This window comes from Salvelinus sp. IW2-2015, linkage group LG7 (assembly GCF_002910315.2).
Source record: "Salvelinus sp. IW2-2015 linkage group LG7, ASM291031v2, whole genome shotgun sequence".
Classification (NCBI taxonomy): domain Eukaryota; kingdom Metazoa; phylum Chordata; class Actinopteri; order Salmoniformes; family Salmonidae; genus Salvelinus; species Salvelinus sp. IW2-2015.
Window position 1 is genome coordinate 24,578,960 of NC_036847.1, and position 26,570 is coordinate 24,605,529.

At 43.4% G+C, this 26,570-nt stretch overlaps 1 long non-coding RNA gene across 1 annotated transcript in view; it reads right to left on the minus strand.

Annotated features, from left to right (window-relative positions):
• Nucleotides 1-22,957: 22,957 nt before the first annotated feature.
• LOC111966682 (uncharacterized) overlaps nt 22,958-26,570 on the minus strand; it is a 78,179-nt gene continuing 74,566 nt past the window's right edge. The window contains exon 3 of the long non-coding RNA XR_002877674.2: nt 22,958-22,969. This is a non-coding gene — a long non-coding RNA (uncharacterized lncRNA). The remainder of the gene's footprint in view (nt 22,970-26,570) is intronic.

Sequence of the window (26,570 nt, forward strand, 5' to 3'; positions counted from 1 at the left end):
AATGCTTTTCCAACAGTCTTGAAGGAGTTCCTACATATGCTTCACTCTGCGTCCAACTCATCCCAAACCATTGGGACCGGAAAGCCAGGAGGCAGCCGGGAGACAACAGAATGGGCACAGTTACCATGGAAACACAAACGGCCCAGGCAAATCATGGCAACTGGTAACTAAGTAACAGGAAATGACAGACCATAGAGGCCGATAGGCCTGGTTAATCATGGAAGGAAAAGAGGTATGGGAGAGAGGGAGAGAGGAAGATATAGACAATTATGCTTGCATATTTCTTTTCATGCTTTAGTACAAAATTAAATATTGAATACCTTTGAGCATAGTCTGGCAATTGTTTGTGTGTGTGTGCTTGTACTTGCGTGTGCATGTGTGTAGGTGTGTGTGTCACAAAGACAAAGAGCTAGAGCATATACTGCAGGCCAATTATTTCTCCCCCAACCCCATTGCAGCTGTTTATGGGCTGGGCTCTGATCGTTTGAGAGACTCTTATAGGCTGATTAACTCTGGGTCTGTTTACTCAACTCTAATAGCGCTCCCAGAGAGAGGCTGATAACACAAAGAGGGGGCCTTAGCTTTGCTCTATAGACTACAGAAGAATCTACAGTTGGAAACCACATGGTATTAATACGCAGGAAGCACTTTGTGGAGAGGAGAGAAAGGAGTAAGCAATAGGTGTCATAGGATGTTGAATTGGAAGAGTTACACTTTTCAAACTCATAAAACCCCACAAACATATACAGTCATTCTATTTATACCCATGCAGCAAACACTCAGCCAATAACACCTGCATTGAGATTCTCCAGTTTCTTCTGGCCTTTAGAGAAATAGAATTGCTACTTATAGTATTTGGATATTACAGATAATCTTTCCGATTTATTCTGCCAAATGTGTGAAATAAAAGGTTATAGAATAGCAAAAGATAAAAATGGATAGATAATACATTTGATAAAAAATATTATATTTTCTATCATCTGTATTATATATTTCATTGATCTATATATAACCATGGGTATCACAATTCTTAAWACGTCTGTGATTTTATTTCACCTTGGGGGGAAAACCTACAATACTGTATAAATACAACAATGTGGGTTTCATTGCATTAAGTGAGTCAGAACCCAAGACGATAGATGGCGCTGTTCAACAATCCTAAAGTCTTAGTGAAGTCTACAATGTGAGGACTGTGTGTGCAAGTGCATGCATGTGCATGTGTGCAGGCTGTACTTTTTTGGGGACTTGTGTGGTTCCCATTGTAACTGAGACTCAGAGCCATGGAGGTCTTTGAGGTGTGCATCAAGTCCCTCTAGGCTGCAAAGCTATGTCCTCAGGAGGCTGCAGACATTCGGCTTGGCCCCTAAGACCCTCACAAACTTTTACAGATGCACCATTGAGAGAATCCTGTCGGGCTGTATCACTGCCTGGTATGGCAACAGCACCGCCCACAATCGTAGGGATTTCCAGAGGGTGGTGCAGTTTGCCCAAAGTATCACCGGGGGCACACTGCCTGCCCTCAGGACAYTTACAGCACCTGATGTCAGCATCTGGCCTGTCCACCCTGCTATCATCCAGAGGGCGATGTCAGTACAGGTGTGTCAAATCTGGGACCGAGAGACTGAAAAACAGCTTCTATTTCAAGGCCAATAGACTGTTAAATAGCCATCACTAGCTGGCCTCCGCCCAGTACCCCGCCCTAAACTTAGTCACTGTTACTAGCCGGCTACCACCCGGTAACTCAACCCTGCAGCTTAGAGGCTGCTGCCCTATGTACATAGACATGGAATATCCAGTCTCTTTAATAATGTTTACATACTGTTATACTCATTTCATATGTATATACTGTACTCTACTGTATTCTAGTCAATGCCACTACAACATTGCTCGTCCTAATATTTATATATTTCTTAATTAAACATTTTTACTTTGAGATTTGTGTGTGTTGTTGTGAATTGTTAGATACTACTGCACTGTTGGAGCTAGGAACACAACCATTTCGCTACACCCATAATAACATCTGCTAAATATGTCTTTGTGACCTATACAAATTTATTTAATGTGATTTGATTTATATACAAATGTTCATGATCTGGAAAATTGTGTTTCAGTTTGAAGAAGTTTTCCTGCTTCTGGCCCCTCTGAACCCCATCCCAGTGGAAAGACAGGTGTTGGCTCAAGTCCAATGTTTTACAACCCCTCACATACCATACCTTCCACACTTCCTGTGAAGCCAAATCCAACCCCTTACACTCTCTTTGCACAGCCATTGTGAAGGGTATAATGCACAACATATTATAAGTGTGTGTGTGACCCTGGTGACCTTGCCCTCACTTACATTTACATTTACATTTAAGTCATTTAGCAGACGCTCTTATCCAGAGCGACTTATTAAACTTTGACATACAAAGGTTGGCAAGCTCAAGACAATAAATCACAAATCCTGTTGGACAAGAAATAGTCTTCCTGGTCAGTTAGAAGGCCTACCAGAAAACATTTATACTATACCTATGTGTACTACCTGTGAAAAAATATTTACCCAAGAAAATTTTCCAATTCTGTCAGATGCGTGAAGGGTTCATTGCATTTACCCACTACTCCTTTGTTCATAATATTTTTTTTAATMAGAAGTTATTTCTTTACTCTACCAACATGACACAAACATGATGCAAATGCCACAAACTTTCCCTTCCTCTTACCTAATCTCATAGATACAAAAAGCCCTTTAGATCTCCATACATCTGCTTGTCTTACATACACAGGTACACTTTCACACTTTATCATGGCTGTCTTTTTTAACTGTCGCAGCCACCTGTGTTAATCCCTTCTCCCCTGTCAATCCCAGCTCTGATCCGTGGCAATAACAAGTTTACTGTGGTGGGGACACAAACACTCCCTGCACCCCAGTGTGGACACAAACACTCCCTGCACCCCTAATCTAGCTCCCTGATTGGTTGTGACATGCTTATAGTGATCCCCCATGCTCACACTGACAACCACTTTGGCCTGGACATGTGACATGTCTGATCGCACCTGTCAGTGCTTATCCTTAAAGCATTATCCTACACCACAACCCTTCCTTCTCTCTGACTCCTGTCTCTGTTTTCTCTCCTTTTAAGACTCCCCCTTTCCCTTCCCTTTTTCTCTCACTAACGAATACAACCCATTCTCTCCCACCTCCCTCTCTATTTAACTGAGGGTTTGAAAGAAGTTATTACCTTGGCCYACATACTGACCTCTGTTTCTTAAAGGGATATTGCAAGATTCTGACAATTAAGCTGTTTTTCTTCTTACCCAGAATGGTATCCACCAGTTCATCTGACTCTGGGTAAGTATAAAAATGTCTTAATTACCAGAATCTCGCAGTATCCCTTTAAAGCTCACTCTTTGATGGTATGCATTAGCAACGTCTACAGTAACACTGCTAATTCAAACTTTTCCAACAGACTATTGCCTTAGAAGCCTACCACAGCCAAGCAAACAAACTGTGTTTGGGCACCATGTGTTTGTCTCAAAGTCAAATCATTTACAGCAATGGCTAAACGCACATTTATTAAGTCTCTGTGGGTTAACAAACTCAGGTTGTGTTGGACAGGGGAGCTGCATGCGCAGTTTGGGCAGTGATAAAGCCAGCTTCTGTAGTGTTTAATAAACTGGTCATTGTTGTGGCACTGTTTTAACTTTAGAAACACTCTGACGAAAGCTGTTGTAGCCACATCACATTAGTGTCCTCCTTTCCAAATGCATGAAAACGGATCTCACCTTGCTTACTCTTCATGGTGTGCTAATCTTCCTCCTTCTGTGTGACTCCTTTATGTTTGTGTGCTCTACTCTTTCTGACTGATTTCTTCTCTGTGTTAGAATTGGAAACACCACCCACATCCTGTATTAGGAGGAAACTTACAAGAAAAATWATTTATAACATCTTCCACTTGTCTGCAAGACAATAATATTCAATCATCCTATTGGCAAGGTAATCATTCACAGAGTCCTTTAAGATTGACCGGCTGTTCCACACCGGTATCAGTCCCACATAGATAACTATTAGAGAGTATGTTCTGACAGCCTGCCGGTAGTGAGGAAATCTTCTTCTGTTCCACTGGTTGATAAGGACATCTCTAACGAACACTTCACCGTTGACTTTGTATCGTTTTAGGTACAGGCCTCGGGTCAGGGGATATTGCTGCAGCCTCAGAAGGTAGATACTCGTAATCTGTAACGGAGGGGAAAAGAGTGAAAGTAAACATGTCCTGGTATCAGGAGAAATGTATATTTCACTTAGATCTCCCTAAGTAAGCATGCCCCGATTTTTTGGGAAAAAGTGAACATGTCATCTAGATATCCCTAACATGATGACTGCGGTGTACAACATAAACGCTTATCAGGTTCTGATTGGCTTACTATGCCTCTTCACCCGAGATCGGCCCCTGAAAGCTAATCAATCCGTTTTTTATTCTCCAGGCTCCACTTTGTCATCAAAATGGACAACCTTGCAATGAGTGACATGTATCCATTGTGATTTGCCCTGTACCTTCACTGCTGACCTCGTTATGAGCAAAACTTTMTAAGGACCTTCCCATTTTGTCCCTAATGTGTCTGTTACGTATTTTTTTTACCATCACCCACTGTCCTGGCACTATGGCATGTCTCCCCTCTGGCATTTTCCCCATGCCTTTTTCACTTGTCTGTCTGCATCCCCTACTGCATTATAAAGTTGTATGCAGTAGTTAAGCATTGTGTCACTCATAATGTGTACGTCTGCCTTTCTAAAATCTGACGTGCCTGGTAGTGACATGGGTCGACCTGTGACAACCTCAAATGGACTCAAACCTGTAGTTTTGTTGTGAGTGGACCGTATACTACATAAGACCGTAGGCAATGCATCCAGCCACGCTATCCCTTCTTGATGCATATTTGACAGTCTTTCTTTCAAAACCCGGTTTGTGTGTTCTACCTGACCACTTGATTGAGGATGGTTAGGGCAGTGTAGTTGCCAGTCTATGTTCAGAAGACGAGCTACCTCCTGACACACTGTTCCTGTGAAATGAGTGCCTTGGTCTGAATCTAGTTGGTCCGGAAATCCCCATCTGGGAATTACTTCTCGAATCAGTATTTTGGCTGTGTGTTGTGCGGTTCCTTTCCTAGTAGGGTAGGTTTCAACCCATCGTGAGAAACAATCAACAACAACCAGCACATCTCCCGGCCCTTTACATTTGGGCAGTGTGATGTAGTCAAGCTGTAGATTTCTGAAGGGTCCTGGTGGGGCAGTTGCTTGTCGTGTCTGTACTTTCCCTCGTCCCTTGGTGTTGTTTTCCATACAAATGTTGTAATTCGCCATGTCAGCCTCTTTCCGCACACGAGGATTCCACCATTTGCCCACAAAGCGATAAATTATCTTATCCACACCAATGTGTCCCAAAGAGTGGATCTGTGTCACCAAGTAGGGTAAGAGTGCATTTGGCACTACACATTTCAGGTTGWATTTCCACACACCTTCTTGACTGAGTTTTTTCATTGCAGCCATCCATTCCCACACTTCATCTTTTGGTGCATTGCTCTGCATGTCTCTAATGTGTTGCATCCAAGGTGTATTTCCTAATCAGTTTAGGTGACAGAGGTGTTCACTTGGCAGCTGCCTTGGCAGCTCTGTCAGCCAGGTCATTACCTTTACTCTTGTCTGTAAATATTTTTCCATGTGCTTTCATTTTCATAATTGCAACTTGTGCAGGCAACTGGAGAGCATTCAGTAGAGCCATCACCTCTGGTCCATTCTTCACAGGAGCGCCAGTGATGTCATGAATCCTCTGTTTTTCCATATTTTYCCAAAATCATGGGTAACACCTTCAGCCTGTTTGCATGCTTCTGTCAAAGCCACCAWTTCCGCCACCTGTGCTGATGTTCCTATCACATTGTCCATTGTAGTAGTCCAAAATGGCGCAGGAAGAAATGGCAGCAGTTTTACGGGCGCCCAACCAATTGTGCTATTATGTGGGGTTTTTTGCGTTATTTGTAACTTATTTTGTACATAATGTTTCTGCAACCGTATCTTATGGCAAAAAAGAGCTTCTGGATATCAGGACAGCGATCACTCACCTCGGATTAGACAAAGATTTTTTCTTCTAAAAGCAAGATGCACAGGACACTCTCCAAACACCCGACAGGGCCAACATCCCCGTTATTTGCAAGAGGAAGCGACACAGGTACAGAGGACAAAGAGCCGGATGCCGGGTCAGGACCCGGAAAAGGCGAATGGGAACGCTGTCGTTACCGTCAATACTACTCACCAACATGCAGTCATTGGACAATAAACTAGACGAGGTACGATCACAAATATCCTACCAACGGGACATCAAAAACTGTAATATCCTATGTTTCACGGAATCATGGCTGAATGACGACATGGATATTCAGCTAGCGGGATATATGCTGCACCGGCAAGATAGAACAACACACTCCGGTAAGACGAGGGGGGGGCGGTCTGTGCATATTTGTAAACAACAGCTGGTGCACAAAATCTAAGGAAGTCTCTAGATTTTGCTTGCCTGAAGTAGAGTATATTGTGATAAATTGCAGGCCGCACTACTTGCCTAGAGAGTTTGCAGCTATACTTTTCGTGGCTGTTTATTTACCACCACAGACAGATCCTGGTACTAAGACCGCACTCAGTCAGCTGTATAAGGAAATAAGAAAACAGGAAACCACTCACCCAGAGGTGGCGTTCCTAGTGGCTGGAGACTTTAATGCAGGGAAACTTAAATCAGTTCTACCAAATCTCCATCAACATGTTAAATGTGCAACCAGAGGAAAAAAAATTCTAGATCACCTGTACTCCACACTCCATTTGGTAAATCCGACCACAACTCTATCCTCCTGATTCCTGCTTACAAGCAAAAATTAAAGCAGGAAGCACCAGTGACTCGGTCTATTAAAAAGTGGTCAGATGAAGCAGATGCTTAACTACAGGACTGTTTTGCTATCACAGACTGGAACATGTTCCGGGATTCTTCCGATGGCATTGAGGAGTACACCACATCAGTCACTGGCTTTATCAATAAGTGCATCGAGGACGTCGTCCCCACAGTGACTGTACGTACATACCCCAACCAGAAGCCATGGATTACAGGGCAACATTCACACTGAGCTGCAGCTTTCAAGGTGCGGGACTCTAACCCGGAAGCTTACAAGAAATCCTGCTATGCCCTGCGACGAACCATCAAACTAGAATGGTCCAAACACACAGGCAGAGCGTCAATACAGGGCTAAGATTGAATCATACTACACCGGCTCCGACGCTCGTCTTAGGTGGCAGGGCTTGCAAACTATTACAGACTACAAAGGGAAGCACAGCCGCGAGTTGCCCAGTGACACGAGCCTACCAGACGAGCTAAATCACTTCTATGCTCGCTTCGAGGCAAGCAACACTGAGGCATGCATGAGAGCATCAGCTGTTCCGGACGACTGTGTGATCATGATCTCCGTAGCCGACGTGAGTAAGACCTTTAAACAGATCAACATACACAAGGCTGCGGGGCCAGACGGATTACCAGGACGTGTGCTCCGGGCGTGTGCTGACCAACTGGCAGGTGTCTTCACTGACATTTTCAACATGTCCCTGATTGAGTCTGTAATACCAACATGTTTCAAGCAGACCACCATAGTCCCTGTGTCCAAGAACACAAAGGCAACCTGCCTAAATGACTACAGACCCGTAGCACTCACGTCCGTAGCCATGAAGTGCTTTGAAAGGTTGGTAATGGCTCACATCAACACCATTATCCCAGAAATCCTAGACCCACTCCAATTTGCATACCGCCCAAACAGATCCACAGATGATGCAATCTCTATTGCACTCCACACTGCCCTTTTCCACCTGGACAAAAAGAAAACCTATGTGAGAATGCTATTCATTGACTACAGCTCAGCGTTCAACATCATAGTACCCTCAAAGCTCATCACTAAGCTAAGGATCATGGGACTAAACACCTTCCTCTGCAACTAGATCCTGGACTTCCTGACGGGCCGCCCCCAGGTGGTGAGGGTAGGTAGCAACACATCTGCCACGCTGATCCTCAACACTGGAGCTCCCCAGGGGTGCGTGCTCAGTCCCCTTCTGTACTCCCTGTTCACCCACGACTGCATGGCCAGGCACGACTCCAACACCATCATTAAGTTTGCAGAAGACACAACAGTGGTAGGCCTGATCACCAACAACGACGAGACAGCCTATAGGAGGAGGTCAGAGATCTGGACGGGTGGTGCCAGAATAAACAACCTATCCTCAACGTAACCAAGACTAAGGAGATGATTGTGGACTACAGGAAAAGGAGGACTGAGCACGCTCCCATTCTCATCGACGGGGCTGTAGTGGAGCAGGTTGAGAGCTTCAAGTCCTTGGTGTCCACATCAACAACAAACTGAATGGTCCAAACACACCAAGACAGTTGTGAAGAGGGCACGACTAAGCCTATTCCCCTCAGGAACTAAAAAGATTTGGCATGGGTCCTGAGATCCACAAAAGGTTCTACAGCTGCAACATCGAGAGCATCCTGACTGGTTTGCATCACTGCCTGGTACGGCAATTGCTCGGCCTCTGACCGCAAGGCACTACCGAGGGTAGTGCGTACGGCACAGTACATCACTGGGGCTAAGCTGCCTGCCATCCAGGACCTCTACACCAGGTGGTGTCAGAGGAAGCCCCTAAAAATTGTCAAAGACCCCAGCCACCCCAGTCATAGACTGTTCTCTCTGCTACCGCATGGCAAGCGGTACCGGAGTGCCAAGTCTAGGACAAAAAGGCTTCTCAACAGTTTTTACCCCCAAGCCATAAGACTCCTGAACAGGTAATCAAATGGCTACCCGGACTATTTGCATTGTGTGCCCCCCCAACCCCTCTTTTTTAACGCTGCTGCTACTCTCTGTTTATAATATATGCATAGTCACTTAACCATATCTACATGTACAACTACCTCAATCAGCCTGACTAACCAGTGTCTGTATGTAGCCTCGCTACTTTTATAGCCTCGCTAAATCAAATCAAATTTATTTATATAGCCCTTCTTACATCAGCTGATATATCAAAGTGCTGTACAGAAACCCAGCCTAAAACCCCAAACAGCAAGCAATGCAGGTGTGGAAGCACGGTGGCTAGGAAAAACTCCCTAGAAAGGCCAAAACCTAGGAAGAACCTAGAGAGGAACCAGGCTATGAGGGGTAGCCGGTCCTCTTCTGGCTGTGCCGGGTGGAGATTATAACAGAACATGGCCAAGATGTTCAAATATTCATAAATGACCAGCATGGTCAAATAATAGTAATCACAGTGAACAGGTCAGGGTTCCATAGCCGCAGGCAGAACAGTCTAAACTGGAGCAGCAGCACGGCCAGGTGGACTGGGGACAACAAGGAGTCATCATGCCAGGTAGTCCTGAGGCATGGTCTAGGGCTCAGGTCCTCCGAGAGAGAGAAAGAAAGAAAGAGAGAAAGAGAGAATTACTTAAAACTTAAATTTACACAGGACACCGGATAAGACAGCACTATTGGTTAGAGCCTGTAAGTAAGCGTTTCACTGTAAGGTCTACACCTGTTGTATTCGGCGCACGTACAAATAAACTTTGATTTGATTTGAGTAACTGCCCAGCCTGCCTTCCTCACACCCCCCTCCACAACGCTTGAATCGTCTGGTATATAAGATAAACTCAGGTTTTCCAGGATGGCTTTTAGTAACCCATCAGAGAGCTGATCCAAAACCAGCTCACAACAGTCATGTTCAAGTGATGTGGAGTCTGGAGGAAGCATCCCAGTGGCTGGACTACATGGCGTGCCACGTTGTATGATGATGTTTGTAGCCTCCAACACAGTCGACCACTTGTTCCAACGAGCAGCTGTGACCTGTGCAGCTGATTTTTGTTAAAAGAGTATGAACACGGGCCTCCCGGGTGGCGCAGTGGTCTAGAGCATGCGCCACCAGAGTCTCTGGGTTCCGCGCCCAGGCTTCGTCGCAGCCGGCCGCGACCGGGAGTCCGTGGGCGGACGCACAATTGGCCTAGCGTCGTCCGGGTTAGGGAGGGTTTGGCCGGTAGGGATATCCTTGTCTCATCGTGCTCCAGCGACTCCTGTGGCGGCCCGGGCGCAGTGCGCGCTAACCGAGGGGGGCGGGGCACGGTGTTTCCTCCGACACATTGGTGCGGCTGGCTTCCGGGTTGGAGGCGCACTGTGTTAAGAAGCAGTGCGGCTTGGTTGGGTTGTGCTTCGGAGGACGCATGGCTTTCGACCTTCGTCTCTCCCGAGCCCGTACGGGAGTTGTAGCGATGAGACAAGATTAGTAATACTAGCGATTGGATACCACGAAATTGGGGAGAAAAGGGGATAAAAAAAATATAAAATAAAAAAAATAAAAAAAATAAGAGTATGAACAGCATGTGGACAATTGATGGTAAGATGTTGGTCGAGAACAAGCGATGCCACCATCGACACAGCAACGTAAGTAGCCTGCATAGCTCTGAGACCAGGGCCCATCCCAACGCCACATCATCCAGTTTCTTTGAATAGTAGCCTACAGGTTTCTGACAATCACCATGGTCTTGTGTCAGCACTGAGGTCATGTAGCCATTTTTTCAGCCACAAAGAGGGTGCACCAAAGCCGGCACTGATGACAGCGCTAGTTTAAACTTGCCAAAAGCCTCTTTCTGTTCTTCCGTGAAGGCTACAGAGTCTTTTGAATCGGGGTCTCCCTTGAGGAGGTCGCTAAGGGGCTGTGCAATTTCGGCAAAGGAGTCCACCCAGCATCTGTTGTAGTTGCAAAAGGCCACGAAGGAGCGGTGTTCTTTTAACCTCTCTGGGATATGTGGGACGGTAGCGCCCACCTGGCCAACATCCAGTGAAAATGCAGACGCCAAATTCAAATAATTTACTATAAAAATTACTTTCTGAAATCACACATTCAATATACCAAATTAAAGCTACACTTGTTGTGAATCCAGCACGTGTCAGATTTCAAAAATGATTTACGGCGAAAGCAAACAATGCTATTATCTGAGGATAGCACCCCAGCTAACAATCACAGACCATCATAATTCAACACTCCCGGTGCGACACAAAACACAGAAAAATATATAATTCATGCCTTACCTTGACAAGCTTCTTCTGTTGGCACTCCAATATGTCCATAAACTACAAATGGTCCTTTTGTTCGATTAATTCCATCGATATAATCCAAAATGTCCATTTATTTGGCGCGTTTGATTCAGAAAAACAACGGTTCCAACTTGCACAACGTGACTACAAAATATCTCAAAAGTTACCTGTAAGCTTTGTCCAAACATTTCAAACTACTTTTGTAATACAACTTTAGGTATTTTACGTAAATAATCAATAAAATTGAAGACGGGATGATCTGTTTTTCAATACCGGAGGAAACAATGTGTAGCATGCTTTCTGGTCACGCGCCTCTAACAAACAGTACACTTCACTGGAGCCTCATTCTGAACATGGCTACTTCTTCATTTCTCAAAGAAAAACCTCAACCAATTTCTAAAGACCTGTTGACATCCAGTGGAGCGATAGGAACTGCAGGAAGGTCCCTTAGAAATCTGGATTACCAATGAAAACCCATTGAAAAGAGAGTGACCTCAAAACAACAAAAAAATCTGAATGGTTTGTCCTCTGGGTTTTGCCTGCCAATAAGTTCTGTTATAGTCACAGACATGATTCAAACAGTTTTAGAAACTTCAGAGTGTTTTCCTATCCAATACTAATAATAATATGCATTATTAGCATCTGGGACTGAGTAGGAGGCAGTTTACTCTGGGCACGCTTTTCATCCAAACGTGAAAATGCTGCCCCTATCCTAGAGAAGTTAATAGTAGTTAGGCAGCACCTCTCTGTGTAACGGCTGTCCTCCTCCTCATCTGAGGAGGAGTAGTAACAAGGATCGGAGGACCAATGCGCAGCGAACGAACACAGAAACAAAAACAATAAACGACACGTGAAATACAAACCGAAACAGTTCCGTGTGGAACAAACCCTGACACGGAAAATAATCACCCACAAAACACAATAGAAAACAGGCTCCCTAATATAGTTCCCAATCAGAGACAACGACTAACACCTGCCTCTGATTGAGAACCATATCAGGCCAAACGAAAACCCAACATAAAAACAAACATAGATAACCCACCCAACTCACGCCCTGACCATCTAAACAAAGAAATAACAAAATAAAATAAGGTCAGAACGTGACAGTACCCCCCCCCCCCCCCAGGTGCGGACTCCGGACTGAGGGGCAGCTCCGTACTGAGGGCAAGCTCCGGACTGAGGGGCAGCTCCGACTGAGGCAGTCCGGACTGAAGGGCAGCTCCGGACTGAAGGGCAGCTCCCGGACTGAAGGGCGGCTCTGGCAGCTCCTGACTGACGGGCGGCTCTGGCAAGCTCTAGGACAGACGGGCGGCTCTGGCAGCTCAGGACAGACGGACGGCTCAGGCGGCGCTGGACTGACGGACGGCTCAGGCGGCGCTGGACAGGAGGGAGACTCAGGCCTGCCGAGGCGCACTGTAGGCCTGGTGCGTGGTGCCGGAACTGGTGGTACCGGGCTGGGAACACGCACCTCAGGGCGAGTGCGGGGTGCTGGAACTGGAGGCCTGGTACGTGGTGCCTGCACCGGAGGGCTGGTGCGTGGGGCTGCCACAGGAGCGCTGTTGTGTGGGGCTGTCACAGGAGGGCTGGTGCGTGGAGAAGGCACCGGATAGACCGGACCGTGAAGGCGCACTACAGGTCTCGAGCACCGAGCCTGCCCAACCCTACCTGGCTGAATGCTCCCCGTAGCCAAGCCAGTGTGGCGATGTGGAATAGGCCGCACTGGGCTGTGCTGGCGAACCGGGGACACCATGCGTAGGGCTGGTGCCATGTACCCCGTTCCGAGGAGATGCACTGGAGACCAGATGCGTTGAGCCGGCTTCATGGCACCTGGCTCGATGCCCACTCTAGCCCGGCCGATACGAGGCGCTGCTATGTACCGCACCGTGCACCTCACGGCATAACACGGTGCCTGCCCGTTCCCTCTCTCTCCACGGTAAGCACGGGGAGTTGGCTCAGGTCTCCTACCTGACTTAACCACACTCCCCGTGTGCCTCCCCCAATAAATTTTTGGGGCTGCCTCTCGGGCTTCCAACCGCGCTTTCGTGCTGCCTCCTCATACCACCGCCTCTCAGCTTTCGCTGCCTCCAGCTCTGCTTTGGGGYGGCGATATTCACCAACCTGAGCCCAGGGTCCTTCTCCGTTTAAAATCTCCTCCCATGTCCAGGAGTCCTGAGATCGCTGCTGCTGCTGCTGCTGCTGCTGCCCGTTACCACGCTGCTTGGTCCTTTGGTGGTGGGTGATTCTGTAACGGGATTCCTCGTCCTCCTCTGACGAGGAGTAAGAAATGTCGGACCAAGATGCAGTGTGGTGAGTATTCATTTTAATTGAATACTTGAACAAAACAAAAACAAAAAACCAACAAGCAAACGACAACGACGAAACAGTTCCGTAACGTGAACACAAGTACACATAAAACAGGACCAATCACCCACAAAACACAATAGAAAACAGGTTCCCTAAAAATATTTCCCAATCAGATGCAACGACTAACACCTGCCTCTGATTGAGAACCATATCAGGCCAAACGAAAAACCCAACATAGAAAAACAAACATAGATAACCTGACGAAATGTCCAAAAGTTCCGTAACAGTCCGTAGAAACATGTCAAACGATGTATTGAATCAACCTTTAGAATGTTTTTAACATAAATCTTGAATTTACTTGAACGTTCCTGTTTGGATTTTTTTCTCAGGTTTTTGCCTGCCATATGAGTTCTGTTATACTCACAGACATAATTCAAACCGTTTTAGAAACTTCAGAGTGTTTTCTATCCAATACTAATAATAATATGCATATATTAGCAACTATGACTGAGGAGCAGGCCGTTTACTCTGGGCACCTCTGTGCACCTTTCATCCAAGCTACTCARTACTGCGCCTGCAGCCATAAGAAGTTAAAAAGGAGAACATCGTTCTGAGAGAAGCCTTACTTGACATACAGACTAGATCCATGAGAGAGAATCTGGTACTTACAGGTATCCAAGAGAAAGAAGTTCCTGAATCTGTAGTTCGAGTTCCTCCTTACAGCGTTTCAGATTCCACACGAAGCTATCGACAAAATCCAACTCGAACGTGTACACCGCTTCGGACAGAGAGTACAAAGGTATGAACGCCCAATCGTTGCCAAATGTGCTTCCTTTATAGATAAAATAATGGTTAAAAGCCTGGGTAAAAGACTTGCTGGGACCAAAATTGGCATGAATGACCAGTTCCCGAAGGAAATTGCAGAACGGCATAATGTTCTGTGGTTGCATATCCCAGAACCAATGTATTGCTGTGAACGGGGATGTGAGAGAGCTTTCAATGTTGTTCAGATGATGGATATAATTTTTTTAATGAATTATACATCTTATTTATTTATTGTCCTATCATGGTGGAACTGTTTGAAAATAAATTATACATTTTATTTATTTATTTTCCTATCATGGGGAACTACATTTTTTWAATGAATTACATATCTATTTTATTTATGGTCCTATATTGATGGAACGGTCCACAACCCTATACCCTAGACACCCACCTGAATGACTCAGATACTAAGGAGAAGTCCCTAACTGTTTTATGGGCCTGCTGTAAGCGGCCTGTATGCAGCCAAAATGCGGTTAGAGACCTAGAGCAGCMCTGCCCCCTCAAGATTCTGAGCCTGCTTGGCAGGGTTGGTCCTGCAAAACCAAAGCCCCCTAAAGGGAGAGCATACTATACAAGGAAATTCTCAAAGCTGCTAATGAGAACCTTGACGACCTTGTACCTAGCCGGTGGGGATTCCAGTGGGGTGCCCCCACCCAGGCAGTGGCAGTGCTGGCAACACTAGCTGCAGTAACCCATTGGGAGGGGGTCACACTCGGACATTCAGAGAGGGGGTATATTATTGTGTCCCTGGTGGCACAAAATCAAAATACTGACTGCATGGAGATGCTTGGGAATATGGTCAATACGGGGGACCGTGTTGTGGGTGTTTCAGGGAAAAGGTGTACATTTGACCTCCATCATCTAGGACGTGACAATGGTTAATAAAATCTCTCAATTTCTGCAAATTTTTTTGCACAGTCTTGCAGGCCTTCTCATACAGCTGCAACTGTATATGCACTCGTAAATCAAGACCTTTCTTGAATTGGGCTCTGGGATGGTGCAACTGTTGAGAATGTGAGCCTATGGTTGTGTGGGGAGAAAAGGTTGAGTGTGTATGAGTGTGTGGGTGTATGTGCATGTCCCACAACTGTTGCGAAGGAGTAAAAGATGTTAGGGACAATATAGGATGATTCACAATAATTGTTTGCTAAAATAATAATTGCTTGTAATAATGTAATTTTGGTAATGGTGAGACTGGTAAAATCGTTTGCATACATTTCCTATATTACTACAAATATTAATAGCTAATTATGGAAAATATGAAACAGGATTTTAAAAATATATATATATATTTTTTGATGGCTATACAGTCGTGACCAAAAGTTTTGAGAATGACACAAATATAAATTTTCACAAAGTCTGCTGCCTCAGTTTGTATGATGTCAGTTTGCATATACTMCAGAATGTTATGAAGAGTGATCAGATGAATTGCAATTAATTGCAAAGTCCCTCTTTGCCATGCAAATGAACTGAATCCCCCAAAAACATTTCCACTGCATTTCAGCCCTGCCACAAAAGGACCAGCTGACATCATGTCAGTGATTCTCTCGTTAACACAGGTGTGAGTGTTGACGAGGACAAGGCTGGAGATCACTCAGTCATGCTGATTGAGTTCGAATAACAGACTGGAAGCTTCAAAAGGAAGGTGGTGCTTGGAATCATTGTTCTTCCTCTGTCAACCATGCGAAACACGTGCCGTCAACCATGCGGAACACTAACCCTAACCCTAACCCACACAAAAAGGGCTTCACAGGCAAGGATATTGCTGCCAGTAAGATTGCACCTAAATCGAACCATTTATCGGATCATCAAAAACTTAAAGGAGAGTGGTTCAATTGTTGTGAAGAAGGCTTCAGGGCGCCCAAGAAAGTCCAGCAAGCGCCAGGACCATCTCCTAAAGTTGATTCAGCTGCGGGATCGGGGCACCACCAGTACAGAGCTTGCTCAGGAATGGCAGCAGGCAGGTGTGAGAGTGCATCTGCACGCACAGTGAGGCGAAGAACTTTTGGAGGATGGCCTGGTGTCAAGAAGGGCAGCAAAGAAGCCACTTCTCTCTAGGAAAAACATCAGGGACAGACTGATATTCTGCAAAAGGTACAGGGATTGGACTGCTGAGGACTGGGGTAAAGTCATTTTCTCTGATGAATCCCCTTTCCGATTGTTTGGGGCATCTGGAAAAAAAGCTTGTCCGGAGAAGACAAGGTGAGCGCTACCATCAGTCCTGTGTCATGCCAACAGTAAAGCATCCTGAGGCCATTCATGTGTGGGTTGCTTCTCAGCCAAGGGAGTGGGCTCACTCACAATTTTTCCTAAGAACACAGCCATGAATAAAGAATGGTACCAACACATCCTCCGAGAGCAACTTCTCCCAACCATCCATGAACAGTTTGGTGACGAACAATGCCTTTTCCAGCATGATGGAGCACCTTGCCATAAGGCAAAAGTGATAACTAAGTGGCTCGGGGAACAAAACATCGATATTTTGGGTCCATGGCCAGGAAACTCCCCAGACCTTAATCCCATTGAGAACTTGTGGTCAATCCTCAAGAGGCGGGTGAACAAACAAAAACCCACAAATTCTGACAAACTCCAAGCATTGAAATTATGCAAAAATGGGCTGCCATCAGTCAGGATGTGGCCCAGAAGTTAATTGACAGCATGCCAGGGCGGATTGCAGAGGTCTTGAAAAAGAAGAGTCAACACTGCAAATATTGACTCTTTGCATCAACTTCATGTAATTGTCAATAAAAGCCTTTGACACTTATGAAATGCTTGTAATTATACTTCAGTATTCCATAGTAACATCTGACAAAAATATTTAAAGACACTGAAGCAGCAAACTTTGTGAAAATTTATATTTGTGTCATTCTCAAAACTTTTGGCCACGACTGTATGTATGTTAAAGGAGACATAGGTGACCATGTCTCTAACAACTTTTTATTAAATGCCTGGGATTAAATATCACTGATTCCTTACGCTGAGAAATTTACTACATTTGGCACAGAAAAAAATATTACATTTAGAGGGGTAACAGGAACAATCTAAGGCGAAACAGCTATCACATATTAGCTGGACATTCGGCTAGTAACGATACCAGGATAATTGTATCTTAGGTTAGCGCATGTTAAATTAAGCACATATAAACATTGAGGAAGTTTAAAACTAATGATTAATGATTTGAGGGAGTACAGTGGATTTATCGTTATTATCAGGTTTTGTTTGTAGTTAAAACTTTTGGGTTGCTGAATCGGTGTAGTAGAGTGAATGCTGACAAAATGTTTTGTATTTTTTCTGGGAAAAGGGGGGTTTCATTGTCTCTCTTTGAAATGTTTGCTGGGGCTATAATCTTGGGGAGAGTGAGTGAGATTAAGGCCGTCAACTACCAAATTAATAAGGCCTGGACGTTTTTGTTTGTTTTTACCTTAAGGTTTGCAAATACCCACACACAACACACTTGTTATGACTATTTGTTGGTGTTTTTAAAATACTATGTTTGATTTGTGTGTTCTATTTTCTTTGGGTTTAGTGAGTGTTCAGAAGTTTTTATTTTCTGWGTTTTATTAAACACATGAATTATTTTGATAAAGGAATGTACTGGAAACCTGGGATACAACATGTATGAAATGTTTGACTGTTTTCCATTAATTTGTCCAATATAGTAAGAAACACTTCTTTGAAGGGTTTGTATGACCTATGACCTCTGTCATGACTTTCCATTGTGGTTTGATCACCCTCATTGGAAAGCCATTTGGATATTTATGGTCATTTGTAATACCTATTTGAAGGTCATTTGTAATATTGATAATTATGATGAACTTTATAGTCATCTTTGCCCAAAATTCTTTTAGACTTTTGGGGTATCGGGTTGATTGTAGAGGCCTACACCACATAAAAGTATAGTAATTTTGATTTGGAATGCATTGAGATACTGGTCTGTTTTATGATTGTGGTTGAAAAAAAAAATTATAGCATAATTATGGGATAATTATACTGGATGTTAATATAAATGTACATTCTGCCAATGTTGATGTGTATTAAATTGAGTTTTTTTTTACTTTGAGTGATAGGACCAATTTGAATTACTGAGCAATGTCATTCTAAATTTTGGTTGGATAATTAACWGTTTTTTTTATTATGATTTGGAAACGGAATGATTTTTAAAACTGAAGGATTGATTTGAGTTTAGTATGTTAATAACTATATGAGTGAAGAAATGAATGTATTAGGGATTGATTGTTTTGATTGTTGTTATGAACTAAAGATGTTGACACTATTCTCAGCATGGCTTGGTGAATGGAGAGGGTGAACTCTGATCCGAAGAGTGAAACTGATCCTAATCTATTGGATCTACAGGCATTGCCTTATAAATAGTGGAATCATGATGCAGACAAATTGCTAGAGTGCTTAGAAAATGTGTTGGAGGTTGAAATGGGAGACAGTGCTAAGTTTCTTGGAAGGAGGCTGAGCCAGTGCTATGGCAGCCGGTCACGTGCTGGAACCCATGCAATGAGTTATTGCTTTTATGCTTCTTGGATAATGTAGAATATATGCATTTTCTACATGTGAATGAATGTTCTTAAATCTTGTAATTTTCTTTTAAGTTGAGAGGATTCTCAAAATGGGGGATTATGGTGGAAAAATTGCAAGATTATATTCTAATACTTTTATTACATAAAATGTGTCACGTTCTGACCTTTATTTTCCTTTGTTTTTGTCTTTAGTTAGTATGGTCAGGGCGTGAGTTGGGGTGGGCAGTCTATGTTATGTGTTTCTATGTTGAGGTTTGTCATTTGGCCTGATATGGTTCTCAATCAGAGGCAGGTGTTTTGCATTGTCTCTGATTGGGAACCATATTAAGGTAGCCTGTTTTCACTGTTGGTTTGTGGGTGATTGTTCCTGTTCATGCGTTCATGTGTTTTATGTTCTCTAGTTCAGGACTGTAGCTTCGTTGGTTTTTGTTTGTTTATTGTTTTGTTCGTATTGAAGAAGTATTCTAATAAATATGGATACATACCACGCTGCGCTTTGGTCCTCCTCTCCTTCTACCGACAGAAGCCGTTACAAAATGGTTGTGTTATGCAACAGAATAGAGTATTCTTAACTATTGTGTGTATGTTCTACTGAGGATGGGCCTCTGGGAGGTAACACTGACAGAGGAGATTTACGATGTCTTTTGGGTGATAAAACCTAAAGAGCATTCCAGAGCATGAGTTAATGTTTCTGTTCTATACCGTACCAGGGAGAGATGGTTSCAGTTTGGAGTCAGAGGGCCAGACACAATGAAAACTGTTGACACAGCAGATACTGTCTGCTATGTATTATAGATATCTTTCATACAAATCTTAACCTTGTGACCCATTCTATATACAGTGGGGAGAACAAGTATTTGATACACTGCCGATTTTGCAGGTTTTCCTACTTACAAAGCATGTAGAGGTCTGTAATTTTTTATCATAGGTACACTCAACGGTGAGAGACGGAATCTAAAACAAACATCCAGAAAATCACATTGTATGATTTTTAAGTAATTCATTTGCATTTTATTGCATGACATAAGTTATTTGATCACCTACCAACCAGTAAGAATTCCGGCTCTCACAGACCTGTTAGTTTTCTTTAAGAAGCCCTCCTGTTCTCCACTCATTACCTGTATTAACTGCACCTGTTTGAACTCGTTACCTGTATAAAAGACACCTGTCCACACACTCAATCAAACAGACTCCAACCTCTCCCACATGGCCAAGACCAGAGAGCTGTGTAAGGACATCAGGGATAAAATTGTAGACCTGTACAAGGCTGGGATGGGCTACAGGACAAAGGCAAGCAGCTTGGTGAGAAGGCAACAACTGTTCAAGATGACGGTCAATCAACCTCGGTCTGGGGCTCCATGCAAGATCCACCTCGTGGGGCATCAATGATCGATGAGGAATGGTGAGGATCAGGCCAGAACTACACGGCAGGACCTGGTCAATGACCGTGAGGAGAGCTGGGACCACAGTCTCAAAGTAAACCATTAGTAACACACTGACGCGTCATGATTAAAATCCTGCAGCGCACGCAAGGTCCCCCTGCTCAAGCAGCGCTTGTCCAGGCCCGTCTGAAGTTTTGCCAATGACCACCTGGATGATCCAGAAGAGGAATGGAGAAGGTCATGTGGATGATGAGACAAAAATAGAGCTTTTTGGTCTAAACTCCACTCCCGTGTTTGGAGGAAGAAAGAAGGATGAGTACAACCCCCAAAGAACACCATCCCAACCGTGAAACGATGGAGGTGGAAACGTCATTCTTTGGGGATGCTTTTCTGCAAAGGGACAGGATGACCTGCACCGTATTGAGGGAGGATGGATGGGCCATGTATCGCGAGATCTTGGCCAACAACCTCCTTCCCTCAGTAAGAGCATTGAAGATGGGTCGTGGCTGGTCTTCCAGCATGACAACGACCCGAAACACACAGCCAGGGCAACTAAGGAGTGGCTCCGTAAGAAGCATCTCAAGTCCTGGAGTGGCCTAGCCAGTCTCCAGACCTGAACCCAATAAGAAAATCTTTGGAGGGAGCGAAAGTCCGTATTGCCCAGCGACAGCCCCGAAACCTGAAAGGATCTGGAGAAGGTCTGATGGAGAGAGTGGGCAAAATCCCTGCTGCGCTGTGGCAAACCTGGTCAAGAACTACAGGAAACGATATGATCTCTGTAATTGCAAACAAAGGTTTCCTGTACCAAATATTAAGTTCTGCTTTCTGATGTATCCAAATACTTATGTCATGCAATAAAATGCAAATTAATTACTTAAAAATCATACAATGGATTTTCTGGATGTTGTTTTAGATTCTGTCTCTTCACAGTTGAAAGTGTACCTATGATAAAAATTACAGACCTCTACACATGCTTTGTAAGTAGTAAAGAACCTGCAAAATCGGCATGTGTATCATACTTGTTCTCCCCCACTGTATCTCTTTTCGTCATGTAGGTTGACAGGGGTTTGTATCTTGGCTAATCTCAAAATAACTTTTAGTCTCGCGGGTTCTAGTTTCTCCCACCACGAAACGTAATCATCGCTGTTTGACCTCTCTAGTAATACAGGTTTGGAAATCCAGCACGGGTGTATTTGCTATTCGCACGTTACATATTTATAAATCATATTCAACTGGTGTAGAGCACTTAATCGATTAACTGTCCTTCGCTACTCCGTAAGAGTGCCCGTAATCTATTCGACGCTGGCTTCCGCACCTTACATTATTGAATTTATATCTTCTAGTAGCAGGGACACTTGTTTACCTGCCGAAATACACAAAGTTAATCTCACCCATTACTAAGATAGAATTACAACATACAGAAAGCAAGAGCAAAAACAAAAACACCCTCACTCCTCAAAACTAAATCGAGCATAAACTCTTTTCGCAGCTAATGATACGAACTGATCTAGTAAAATATGAGTAATACAAACCAGTATACATACATTACACATTGCATGCAGGAGTATACACCACCAACAACATCTAGCACAGACACCAATTTCCCAAAAGGAAATCACATCCCCCCATCTTCTAACTCACCCCCAACATACCAGATCACAATTGAGCATAACATCTCAATACAACAATTCCTTAAACTACCAACTTTACAACAGAAAGTTAAAACAAAAAAGCTCCAGTTTAAACTAAGATGTGTAGGTTCCACACATGCGAACGTTACAGTGTAATTCTGAATTACATAGAATACCACCATTCTAAGACATCCTTGCAGAATAAATAGGCTGATACCTCAGGTTCTAGGTAATTTAGATAGGGTTCCCATACTTTGTAGAACTGATCTGTTTTAGAATGCAATGTACATGTCAAATATTCCAGAGGCACCCATTCAAATAGTGTCTTATGCCAATCTTTAATAGAAGGAACCTTATCACTAATCCACTATAAAATGATGTTTTTCCTCRCTGCAAAGGTAAGGATGTTGTAAAGCCTCCTCTTACCCACAGAAGTAACATGCCTACTAGGGAGACCCAACAGTAAAGAAACTGGGTCCAATTCTAGATCAACCCCTAGGATCTTTTCAATTTCTTGCAGAACACCAGACCAGTATCTTTGTATTTTGGTACATAACCATAAACAATGTGTTAGGGTGCCTKTATCAGTTTTGCATTTAAGACACTGAGGAGAAGAGGAAGAGGGGCTAAAAGCATGTCTGCGATTTGGGGATATATGCAATCTGTGTATTACTCTTAATTGAATTGCTCTAGTACGATTACATATAGATATTGTTTTTGCATATCTCCAAATGTCCTCCCACATCTCTTCGTCAATAGTAACAGACAATTCTTTCTCCCACACTTGTTTCACCCTCTGTGTGTCGACAGCAGAAAAGGACCTTAAAGCATCATAAAACAGACATTTTCCTTTGTGGGAAAAAAAGCATTCTTTCAATGACAGACATATCAGGGTTACCAATTAAGGTGGTGCTCTTCACAATATAATGTCTTACTTGTAGGAAGCGGAAAAAGTCCTGCTTTGGGAGTCGATATTTCTCCACCATCTGCTCAAATGACAATACAATCTTATCAGCAAATAAGTCATTTAGTCTGCATATGCCCTTATTAAGCCAAAAGTTAAAGCCAGCATCCAGCAATCCTGGACCAAAATCTGGGTTGTTAAGAATTGGGGTAAGAGCAGAGGTTAGTTTGGACCTTCCCAGTAAGCGCTGAACTGACCTCCATACTTTGAGTGTGTTAAGTGTAATATGATTATTGCAGTGATCTTCTACAGACTTGAAACTTCTGAAAAAGAAAAGATCCTGTAAGGGGTATTTTGAAAGAGAAGTCTCAATGTCTAACCAAATAGAGGAGTCATCGTTTGTGATCCAATCAGAAATATAACATAGATGGGCACGCCACTGATAGAACCTGATATTGGGCAGATACAAGCCCCCCATAGAACTTGGCAGCTGCAATATTGCCATCTTAAGTCTTGGCTTGCGTTTACTCCATATAAAGGAACTTAGCCATCCATTTACATCCTTTATTACCTTATTGGAGAGTAATACTGGGATCATTTGGATTGGGTAAAGTAGTCTAGGTAAAATGTTCATTTTCAAGAGGGATATTCTACCCAACCAAGAAATTGGGAGAGAGTTCCAGCGCTCCAGATCCTGTCTTATTGTATCAAACAAGGGAACAAAATTGTCTTTGTACATTTACTGGAATTTAGGAGTTACAAATATACCCAGATACGTAAAACCTGAGGGAGAGCATTTAAAAGGGAAGGGGGGAGAAGTATTAGGTACAGAGTGAAGGTTACCAAGTGGCATAGCCTCTGATTTAGTTAAGTTAATCTTGTACCCTGAGAATTCGCTGAATAATTCAATAATATTAATAAGAGATGTAGTTGAAGTCTCGGGATTAGAGCTGAATATCAGGACATCATCTGCATACAAGCTTATTTTATGGTGAACATCACCAATGAGCAGCCCCTGTATAGCAGGCGTTACCCTGATGGCCTCGGCCAGTGGTTCCATAACGAGTGCAAATAGGAGAGGGGACAAAGGACAGCCCTGTCTGGTACCTCTGTATATAGAGAAGCTATTTGACCTTAGCCCATTAGTAAGGACAGCAGCCTGAGGATCATCATATAAAACTTTCACCCATTTTATAAAGTTGTCCCCCAGACCAAATTTATTTAGAGCAAAGAATAGGTAAGACCACTCCACACGATCAAATGCTTTCTCAGCATCTAGGGAGAGCACAAGACCATCCCTAGCACTTTGTTGGTAGGCTTGAATTACATTAAGAAGCCGCCTGACATTGTTACATGACTTACGGCCCTTAATGAAGCTAGTTTGGTCTCCTTTCACAATTAGTGGCAGTGAGTCCTCTAATCTTGTGGCTAGAATTTTAGAAAGCAATTTTCTATCCACATTCAGAAGGGAAATTGGTCTGTACAAGGAACAAGACTCTGGACATTTTCCCTTTTTGAGAATAAGTGATATGTTGGCTTACCTCAGCGTTTGAGGGAGCTGGTCATTTGAAAATGAGTGGTTAAACATATCACACAATGGCTCAAGGATCAGGCCATGGAACTCTTTATAGAACTCACTACAAAACCCGTCTGGTCCTGGGGCCTTACCATTTTGCAGATTCTTAATTGCGAACATTATCTCTTCCTCGGTAATAGGGGCATTAAGGAGAGACCTCTGTTCTTCGGAGATAGTAGGGAGCTCAATCTTAGAAAAGAAGTTCTCCATTAATTTGGGTGCATCATTTGGCAGTTCTGAGGCATAAAGATTTGCATAAAATTTCTTAAATTAGTCATTTATCAATTTATTTTCATATAAATGATTGCCATCAGAATCAGTAATAGTAGCAATTGACTGTGAGTCAGCTCTCTTTTTAGCTAGGTACGCCAAGTACTTTCCTGGCTTATCGCCATGTTCATGTAGCTTTTGCCTGACAAATCTCATTTTCTTTTCAGCGTCCTGTGTTAGGAGAGAGTCCAACGTTGATCTAAGAACTGATATTTCCTTTAATAGGGCAGGAGTGGGAGTTTTAATATAGTCCTTCTCTTTAGTTCCTAATTCACCCTCTAACGTTTTTTGCTTTTAACGCTTTTTCCGCCTCTTAGTGGCTGTGTATGACATAATCAGACCCCTGGCGTACGCTTTATAGGTTTCCCAAAGGAGCGAGGGGTTATCTGTTGATTGAGAGTTAATATAGAAAAATGCTTTAAACTCTGTAATAAAATATGATGTGAATGTATGGTCTTTAAGGATGGTTGTATTCAATCTCCAATGTCTTGACAGATTGAACGCCCCATTGAGTTTTATGTCCAGGATCACCTCTGCATGATCAGATATGACTATGCTTCCTATCCTAGCGGATAAAACAGACTGCAAAGACGTCCTGGGCATAAAAAAGTAATCTATTCTAGTCTGACATCCATGAGGTGCAGAGAAAAAAGTGAACTCTCTGTTGGAGGGGTSAAAAGTTATCCAAACATCAGCATACCCCAGGTCATCACAAATAGCTTCAAGTGACTTAGCTCGAGGAGAGAGTGGAGCTATACCGCTGGGAAACTTATCAATAAGGGGGTTCAACAAACAATTAAGATCTCCCCCCAACCACTGCAGTGTCTGAGTTTAATTCTGAAAAGTCTAGAAATACCTTAGTGAGGAAATCAGGGGGGTGGGCAGGGGGGAAGTAAATATTCATTATGGAGATGTTCTGCCCTTGTCAAGTACCATTAATTATAACAAAGCGACCAAATTTATCTTTCACACAATTCAAGACCTTAAGTGGTAAGTTATTTTTCACAAGAATTGCTACACCTCTACTTCTGGATGTAAATGATGAGAAAAACACTTGACCAAACGCCCCTTGTTGTAATTTCAGATGCTCCTTATCATCCAAATGAGTTTCTTGCAACAGGGCAATATCAATATWAWWTTTTTTCCAAAAAGACAGTACCTTCTTCCTTTTAATGGGGTTATGGCTCCCTCTAATGTTCCATGTACATACACGCAGTCTGTTACCTGCCATTGCACTTTGACCATTCAATATCCAGACTGAATCCTACTGTAAAAGTGGGGTGGTACCTTTACCATGTGTTGAACTATCTTCTATCTCACTGAGCATAAACAAACGATATGAACCCTGAACTCGAACTATACTAAACCCAAAAATTAAACATGTAAAGATCCAAAAGGGGGTTTTCCCACTAGCTAACATGCAGGGGATTTCAACTTTCCAATGTAGACTCTTAAGTCTGCATTGCCACTCAATAGCCTCATCCTTTATATATATGGAAATGAAAATCAATAGGAGGTTGAGGCTCTTCCACCTAAAACCAAGCCTGGGCACCAATATAGATTCACCCATATCTCAGCCTGAGCTATAGCGGCAGTTACTTTAGCAAGAAGAATAATAAAAATATGAATATTACTGAACCGGAGCACGTGAGAACTCACACGACTGTTTCATGATCAGATTCAAATAAAATAAAAAAGTTATCCAATGCTGCGGAGGTGCAGCTTAAAGTTATTTACCCGAGAGAGTCAATAAACGCTCGCTGAAACACAGTGTTCTCTCTACGGAGCCATTTTGTCCCCCCGACCTGCTCCCTTATTAATAATTGATTGAAATACGTGATTAAAGATTTAGTTTAAGTATAACTCTGACTTGTGTGATAAGTTTGTCTCTCCTCATTTGATAGTAAAGAAATTAACCCCCACACAGCTCAGGGATTTGATCCAGCAACCTTTCGGTTACTGGCCCAACACTCTAGCCACTAGGCTACCTGCCACCCCTTTAACTGATAGAGCTTTAAC